Source organism: Paramormyrops kingsleyae, chromosome 7, assembly GCF_048594095.1.
Source record: "Paramormyrops kingsleyae isolate MSU_618 chromosome 7, PKINGS_0.4, whole genome shotgun sequence".
Lineage (NCBI taxonomy): Eukaryota > Metazoa > Chordata > Actinopteri > Osteoglossiformes > Mormyridae > Paramormyrops > Paramormyrops kingsleyae.
In genome coordinates, this window is record NC_132803.1 from 16,383,727 (window position 1) to 16,393,318 (window position 9,592).

Below are 9,592 nucleotides of genomic sequence, written 5' to 3' on the forward strand. Positions count from 1 at the left end.
ATCTGGACCCTTAGTGTCACGAAGAAGCGGGGAGCTGCAATTTCATTTCGAATGCCTTCTGTAAGGTAAAAGGTAATCTCTATTGCCCTAAAAATAAATATACCTAGAGTAATTATGTATAGTCAGCTTATTAATAATTCAGGGCTGGTACTTCTCCGTGTATAAGACGTCTTTATGAAAACACATAAGTGTTTATTGGGGCAGCGTAATTATTATTATTCTTTTTTTGTTTCTGTGTATGTATATGTGCTTGAAATGTTACCAAAGTGCTGAAATATAGCTATGTCCTTTTTTTTTTATTCCATTTTATCCACAAGAAGCCGTTAATCCACAATAGCCAGTGGTCAAAACAGAATCACCTCTGCGAGCAGCGCATGCTATATAGGAATGTCCAAGAGCACATTGTCATGTGGAGGGAGCCTGTCATTGTCTATCCCAGCCTGTCTAGACAGCTCCACCAATGGGAGACAAAAGACACTCTGTTGTCACAAAAGGAAGGGGTCAGAGGGGAAGTGAAGGCACCTGCTGCTAGAGGAACATGTGCAATCACAAAAAACGGGAGGGGTGTAAGATTTAAGTCCTGCTTAAAGATGCACAAGGACAATCTGTCGCCCAATTCTGCAGCTGCACGTGCATCCCTGAAGCCCTGTGTGCCCTTCATACTCACAGGGGGGAAGTATGCAGTGGGGGTTGGGCAGGCTCAGGCTTCTTAGTCAATGGCAGCAATAAACTGCAGTCCGTCCAACCCTCATAATGATGTGGTTTGTAGTTTACTTACATTTTCCGTGTTTGGGTCACTGTATTGTTCTTAACTACGGAACATTTCAACAAATACCTAAAAGTGAATTAAACTATATAAAATTAAACAATTAGTAGTGTTAGAAACTTTTTTCACTTTTTTCTCGTTTAATCAAAGTACTTGAAATCCATGTTTCCTGGACCGTAATGTTCAACTATTCGTATCAGCTAGTGTTATTGAAAAGGGTCTGTGAAAGATGTCAGTGTCTTTTCTGGAGATGCAACTTATATACAAACAGATTATATATGAATCAAGACAAACGGAGGAGTGACCACACAGAAATATGATATACAGTATTGTGCAAAAGATTTAGGCTGTCAGAGAAAATGTTTAAGGCTATTTATCTGGGTAGTAACTGTATATTGGCTCAGAAAAAAAAGACAATTTAACATTAGAACATATACAAATTAACAGTAGCACAATAAAAAACAAATAAGAATTTCTTCTGTTCTCCAAAAGGTTACTGATATCCTGAAACCTCAGCCGTTCCATTTATTCACTAAATTCCACCATCAGCTAAATTAATTAACTGACGCAATCAGATATTGAATAGCCATACGAGGTGGGGTGGTGGTCAAGTCAAATTTTTTTTTAGGTATTTTAGATGGCTACCTCAAATACTAGGGTGACATTAGGAGGAGTTTTGAAATGGATAAGCTGACACTCCGATACACATAGTTTTACACCAATATGAAGATCATTTAAACATAATTTTCTTTGACTTTTGCACAGTATTGTACATCACATGCTTGGTAAGAATTGGTATTGTTTGGTCACACAAACAGCCTTTACCTTTCCTGTGACAAATACAGTACCAGTCAAAAGCTTTTGTACACCACAGGTTTTTATCACTTTTCCATTTATTTCATAAACTGCAGTGTTGTTATTCTTGTTGAACACTGGAAAGTTGAGCGAACAATTTTTAAATGAAAATATAAGTCAAATAAAACAAATTTCCTATAACATGGAAAGGGTATGTAACAGTGCATGTCTGACATCCTATTAACTGGTTGTGTGGTGATGGCAGAGTCAAATTCTAGGCTGTCCTTTAACTTTAAATGCACTAGTTAACACTTTCATCCCATGAAACAGAGCAGTATTTAATGTAACCTGTAGAAAGAATGCCTTGAATTTTCTCTGCTGTTATAACTGCTAAGGGAAGTTACTTTGATGAATCAAAGATATGACATTTTCTTGCTAATAAAGGTACTCAAATGGTGAACATGCTGTAGGCCTAAAATTATTTGTGAGCAAATAATATTGAGTGTATTTTTAGTAAATGTTAAGTGAGTAACATGCAAATGTATCTCAGTGTGTGCAACAACATTTGACTGGTAGTGTACATGCTCGAAAAACACTGAACAGAAAACCAGCAGTGTAGAATACTGTAATATGGACTGCAGTTTACTGTATACTGTCTTCTATTTTGTGGTATATAAACCATCACTAGATGGCAACCTCTCATAAAGTATAAACTAAGGCAAAAATTAAGTGTGAGAATGTTGCTTTTTGCAAAAAAGTTCTGTCTTTGATTTGCTTTTAATCTCATTACTATGAGACGCCACTAAAGATAAATATTGCAATTAGATTAAAAAACACTTTAATTTTAGTATTTAGCATGGCTGTATCCAATTTTACTATAGAACCTGAACATGGTTCAAGTAATAATATTTATTCTAATTAACTTATTTTTGATTCACACTGTGGTTTTAAGTATTTTTGGTCCAAGAACATATTTCATATGGCTCAGTGGCAAAATCTGATCTACATAATAAAAGATTCACTTTTACTTAAAAATACTCTGGAAAATCTTTACTGTTTAAGATTGCTGGAATGATGCCTACAAAATCTGCAAAAGACAAGTATTTTCATGTGAAAATGTAATTGTTATTGTAAATGTATCTCCGACCTGCGTTACTGGGTTCTGTGTCTGGCTGTATTTTAAAAAGGATATAAAATGTAAACGCTCCATTTGAGTAACTGCCAGACCATTAACATGCTGTTTTACTGCATATTTTTATGGGGAAATAATATCTAGCCTTTTTTGCAATAATGTGTCTTTAATGAGTTTTGTCTGCATAGAAAATGACGGAACATAGACTGGATGCTAAAAAAAACATTGCAGGCTATGTTTGGGTTTTGCCTGCTAAGTAGATATATCTTGGCAGAATGGAAAGGGTCAAAATTAGAAGGATAAAGGCATGAACTGTTTAGGGATCAAATCCACAGCCTTGGATTTTGTAGAGTCACTGTAACCATCTGACCTGACCATTTACTAAATGTTGGTGTTAGTGTTGCTTGCATTGCTAAGTCCTAAACAAAATTTGCAACACTGACTAAAGAGGTGGTCCAGTGGCTCAGCCGGTAACAGTCACCTCAGGGGTCAGAGGTTCGAATCCAGCTTCTGCCTGTCGTGTTAAATTACCTTCAATGTGTGACCTACTATAAGCATTGACCTCAGCTACTATACACTGCTTAGTAAACATATCTTGTTTCAGATGTAAAAAATTTAATATTTTGATTGTTTGATAAGACACTAGGTTGTTGATGTAATGGGGTATTTCCAGGGCTTTTTAAACAGCAACACAAACATTTTGAACCCCGTGTGGCTGGTTTGCTTTCCTGTGCCGCTGTTTTCAGACCCACAGAGCATCTCTAAATTGTCCTTGGCGTGTGACTGCATGTGTGAGCGTGTGCCCTGCACTGGACTGGTTTCCCATCCAAGGCATGTCCAGCCTCGTGCTCTGCGCTTCCTGTGATCAGCTCCATACTCACAGGGCACCGGTATTGGATAAACAAGTATGGAAGATGGATGGATAGTTGTATTTATATATATCCCAAGAGTTATGGTCAAGGGCCAGATATATGACTCCATGTCCTTGGAATTTCCTGTGTAAATGACCTTTCCCTGGAGATTACAGGTAAGCAGTAACTCAATGGACTTTCAGGGCGACTCTGATGGGACCACTGGCCGCCGACATCACAGGGATGAAGGGCTCCCCAATGCTCATCCGCGCATTAACAGCCATCGTGCCGCGGTGGAGGTCTGTGTTCAAAGGACTAGTGTCTCTGGCTCTTGTGTCGGTGAAGGTCGCGCTTCTTGCACTGTTCCAAATGGTGGCACTGAGCCTGGTGATTTCGTATATCAGGGTTAGTGCTCCATCCATCTTAGAGGCCGATGCGGCTTCCTCCGAGATGACAGCTTGAGTGGGAGGGCTTCACTCGTCAAGTGAGTCACAGATGTGTCACTGAGGATGATGAGTGGTTCCTGGACTTGCCTTCTCTCGCTGGGTGAAAGGCCTCTGTGTGGAGCAGAGGGATTGTGCCTTTTTGGCTGCGTTCTCACCTGCTGGTCCTGGCTTTTAGCCCTCCAGCTCTGTCTCACGGAAGTCACTTCGCTTTACCCTCGACTGCTGCGCCACTGCATCCTGTCAAGTCTGATTTCTTTTTTCAGTGTCTCTGATTGCTGCTCTGGCTGATGGGGAGGGCAATTTAATGACAAAGTGCAGTCATTCTGCGAATATGCCTCTTTTATTCACCAAAGCTATTCTGAAGTGCGCATATATATATATATGTGTGTGCGTGTGTGTGTGTGTGGTACATATAGGGAAGTTCTAATTTCACATTTTTGCTAATTTGCTAAAAGCAGGGTTAATGCCCTTGCTTCATTTCAGAATCACCTGGAATCTTAAAATTTTGCCTAAATTACTTCTGACTTACTGAACGAATGCATTGCACCATTCTTCCGTTGTATTGCAATAAATCTCTTAAATTGTAATTATCTCCATGTGAAGATACTGGTTTAATGCCTAAATTCATTTATGCCAAAAACAGACAGCAATTTTCTCTGCTGGGGATTCAGTATTACTGGGGTGGATTGGAGTAATTGTTTTGCCATAAACTACCCTATCTGATTGTTTTGTGCTACAATAATGTGGCAAACCTTGATAAAATTCGCTGGGTTTGGTATGTATTTGTCATATAGGTTCAACCATTTTTGTATACTGAACATGTCATGCTGTGTATTTTATATGGTCAGAATTTACCGTGAAGCTGATTTCATAAGCTCTCACATACACTGAGTGCAGGAGCTGAAAAGACTGACAGCCCTGGAGCAGAACAGGCCTGTTGTCGTATCTGTGAATATTATCCCTCCAGTATTTTCCTCAGCTTCATTTTCGATCAACTGCTAGATGTTGGTTTCAGTTCACTTCAGAATGCAGGCAAGGTGAGATGTAACTCAAAAGATATTTCTGCAGTACCTTACAATAATGTACGAAATTCACTGAACTGTCCATTACCACTATAAATCCTGTCTAAATAATTTGATATCGTTTGAACTGGGTTTACTATATGGCAAAAACTTTTTGGCCGAAAACTAAACAACTGTTAAATAAGGTTGTTAGTGGTTTGTCGTTTAATTAATTCATGATCATTGTCTATATGCAACTAGCTATATACAAATGAATAACACAGGTATACACTAAAACATTTAATTATTTCATGGGCTTTTTATATATTTTTGGGCTCTGAATTTGAAAATAGTATTTCTCACATAGTATTTTTCACAAAACACATTTTTTAGCTGAAAGTTCTGTGTGTCTTTCTAGGTCAGCAGCCAGGGCATTCACAATTCCCATATTTTCTATGTGAGAGAGACAGCAGAGCCACCAATTTGAGTTCAGAAGGAAAGGGCAGTTAGAAAAAACTACGGTTTGGTGACCAAAACATCATCAGACCTACTGTAGTGTCATGGATTCCGATAAAGTTTTACTGCCACTGCTTCATATTATTCATGGTGAAATTAAGCAGTTTGTCAAATCCTGTGGAGCCTCAGCTCAGTCAGTAGAGCATTGTGCCGTTAACATCTGGGTCTTGGGTTCACGTCCTTGTTCCAATGATGGTTTTTTGTGTTTATACCTCCGTGTTGTGTATCCTGCCTCACATGTATTCTCTATCCACATTATGCCTAATTGTTAATTGTCTATCGTTACGGTGTGTCCAACTGTAGCAAGCTGTGCCGACACAAATTTCCAACAGTTTTGCTTGTGTGGCTGTAAAAATATTGATTCTGATTCTGAAAATATGGAGCCTGTTTTATGTATTTGTGCTGAATATCTCCAGGTTTGTCTGAGCCAAATTTGTCAGACCTGATAGTAGAAAACTGATTTTTGAGTGATCTGGAACAACAGGCTTGAGTTTCATTCAGTGAAGTAATTGAATGAATCATAAACATCCAATCTATAAAGAAATTATGAAAAAAAAATGCTAGTTGCCAATGAGGAATCTCAATGGTCACCTTCTGGATTTGCGTTTGGAGTTTTTCCTGAAAAATGAGTGAAGAGCAGGCTGAAAGCATGGGCAGTGCTCCCCCCCCCCCCCCCCCCAGTCGCCGAAGTCAAAACTGCAATTAATTGGCAAGACCAGCATTGCACTGTGTTCTGTGATGGCACTTTGCACATTTGCAAAGACAGGATGATAGGTTGTGTGTGCATCAGATACGTACGTTAACACATGAGGTAAGTACGATGTAGGTTTTTAGTCCCCCAAAGTACAAACATCAAACCCGTCTATGGGTGAAAAATTCCACAGGATATTAAGGACATGGAAAGTTGGGATGTCAGTATGATAGCAGATTACTACTGGATGATTCATAGGGATGCACCAGAGAAAATGTACAAGCGACTGGCCACTAAATGAAGTTTTGGATGAAAAAACTATGTGACAAAAACTAGATAAGTCATTTGTAAGTCAATACATTTGTATTGCTGTTTTCTTTACAAATACATTTAAAAATATTAGATTGACTAAATAGTAGGTAAGGAAGTAGGTAAGGAGCACGTGCTTAGAGTGCATTCCTGCACCCACAACACAGTAAACCACCTCAGGGATGAGAACCTGAGTGCAGCCATGTGGCGGGTGATACCTCAGCACCACACCAGTCTGAATGGACCAGTTTGAGTTTTTTCCGGTGGCTGGAGTGTCAATCCTGCCACCAACCCCCAGTTTCATTAATAGTTTCATTAATAAATTGCGTACTTTGTTAAATTATAACAAAATTTCCTTTGAATCTTTGTACTTAAATGTGACATGATGGGAACATTCTAGTTATAGTGAGGTCAATAAGTATTTGATCACCCTGTGATTTTGCAAGTTCTCTTACTTAGAAATCATGGAGGGGTCTACAATTTTCAGCATAGGTGCATTTCCACTTTGAGAGACAGAATCTAAAAAGAAAAATCTGGAAATCACATTGTATGATTTTTGAACAATTTATTTGTGAATTACTGTGTATTATTGGGATGATACTCATCACAGGATTACAACCTAACAGATTTCTCTGGGATTGAGGAACAGGTGGAACGAATCAGTGTAAACAATGACTATCACCTAATTGTGAAGCTACTCTTTTCCCCACCCCTGGCCAAACTTCTCATTTGGTTAATGGCATAAAATTGCCCATCAATAAAACAAACAAGCATTCAAATAAGACAAAACATTGTGAAATTCAACCCTTGTCATACATCCAGCTGGTGTACATTAGATGCTCAAAATAAGCGACATTCAGGTGATTTCTGAAAAAGGGAGAGGAGGACATAGACATCAGCGCTCCAGTGAGCATTATAAAAGCAGCCAGAGACTGCTGCAGCATTATCCGATATAGTAGTCAGTGGAATAGCAGCCAGAGGAGATGCCCTCTGTTGCCTGTGTGAGATGTACTAAGGCAGGGGTGGTCAATCTCATCCAGAACGGGCCACTGTGTGTGCGGGTTTTCACTGCAATTCCCTAATTAGATTACTAATTAGAGGACTGATTGGCTGAGTTTGAACAGCTGACCTACAGGTTATCCCAAAAACCTGCATACACACCGGCCCTTTGTGGATAAGATTGGCCACCTCTGTACTAAGGCTATAGCCAGTGTTTCCCAATCCAGTCCTTGGGGACTTAATCCTTGTACCATCCATCCTATCAGGGCCTGACTTTCTGTGGCTCAGCTTGGCAATAATGCTATGTGACGGATGAAGTGTAAACATAAGAACATAAGAAATCTACAAAGGAGAGGAGGCCAGGTGGCCCATCAAGCTTGTATGGGGAGAACTCAACTAATAGGTCATAGTTGTTAAAATCTTATCTAGCTCTGAATTAAAGGACCCCAAGGTTTTAGCTTGCATTACACTAATAGGAAGACTATTCCATAACTACACGCTGTGTAAAGAAGTGCTTTATCAAATTCAGTTTAAAATCTTCCCCGACTAATTTCCACCTATGGCCACAAGTTCTAATATTTAAACTAATATTCAAGTAAATATTTGGCTGAACAGCATCCAGACCTGTTAGAATCCTATATACCTGGATCATGTCCCCCCTTAGTCTCCTTTGCTCGAGGCTGAACAGATTCAGCTCAGCTAACCTCTCCTCAAAAGACATTCCTCTAAGACCAGGAATCACTCTTGTAGCCCTACAAAAGGGGATGTACAGTTATTCTATACATTACTCCATTTCACTAGATCTATATCAAAACTATATGTTTTGTAAATATATGTGAGCTTTTACATCATTAAAAGGCTGTGTACTGCTTTTAAAATCATAGATGGATAATATTTTAGGTCTGATGATAGAATTTTTTGTTTAAAACAAACAAATTACAATTTCATGGATTTTCTTCACAATTTTTTTCTGAACACACTAAGGGGTAATAATGGTCCTACTGGATATTTTACCCAAGCTATTTGAAATGTTTTTAATTACAATTAACCATCTAAAAATGATTTAAAAAAATGAATAATAATCAACAAAAAATGTCAGTAAGACGACGATATGACAAACCTAAGCTTCTACAACAAAATGAAAATATTTAAAAGTGCTGTTTGTCTATTCTGCTGTAATAATAAACAGACCATCTGATGCAGAAAACAGAATGAAAATTGTTGGGGGGAAATGAAGCACATGAGTAAATAAACAATTGGTTCATTGTTGACCTCCGCAGAAAGGTACCTGTCAGCAATAAGCATCTTAAGTCTCTATATTCATGATTCATCTCGACTGTATGATGCTAGCAATGGGCAGCCTTTGTTCCCTATACACCGAATTATTAGGACAGATCGCAATTAGTATTTTAACCAAAAAAGCCATTCTCACCAAAGAATCCTTTCATATCATAGCATGAAACACCTATCCATATCTTTCAATTATTTACAAAAAATGCTAAATCATTTATTTATTTGTCAACACATAAGTGTTTTATTTTTGGAGAACACTGCAAAGTTGTTACACGTCGTACAACTTCGCGGTGCAGCACCTCTAGCTGAGGACTGGGGAGGTACCGTGAGACAGCAGAAGGTGCTCTGATTAGCAGCAGCCTGAGTCCATTGTGTTTGAGCACTGATTTTTCATGCTGCTCCGCTGGCTGAGTGATGGGAACAAGTGAGGAGATTGGCAGATGGGACGGAGCTCCGTCCTGATGCTTCAGCAACCACCGACAGGCCCATCTGTCGTAATGTTGGGTCCTCTGTGTATTGCTGGGGTGTATTAACACCGTGGATTTGCTGCTCACACTGAATTCTGGGCCGTTTAATTCATGTATACGGTATTTCTGGTTATCCGTTTCTAAATGTCTGGGTCTAAACAAAACATTGTTTCTGTCCAAACGTGTATCTGTGCATTTTAATTTTCAGATGAGGGCTCCCGGAGATCTGAAAAATGCGTATGCAATAATGTTCTTCGTTTAGTGTTCATTTAAACCCAGCCATTACATGAAATCATTCCATCTTATTTCATTTACTTTACAGTTCC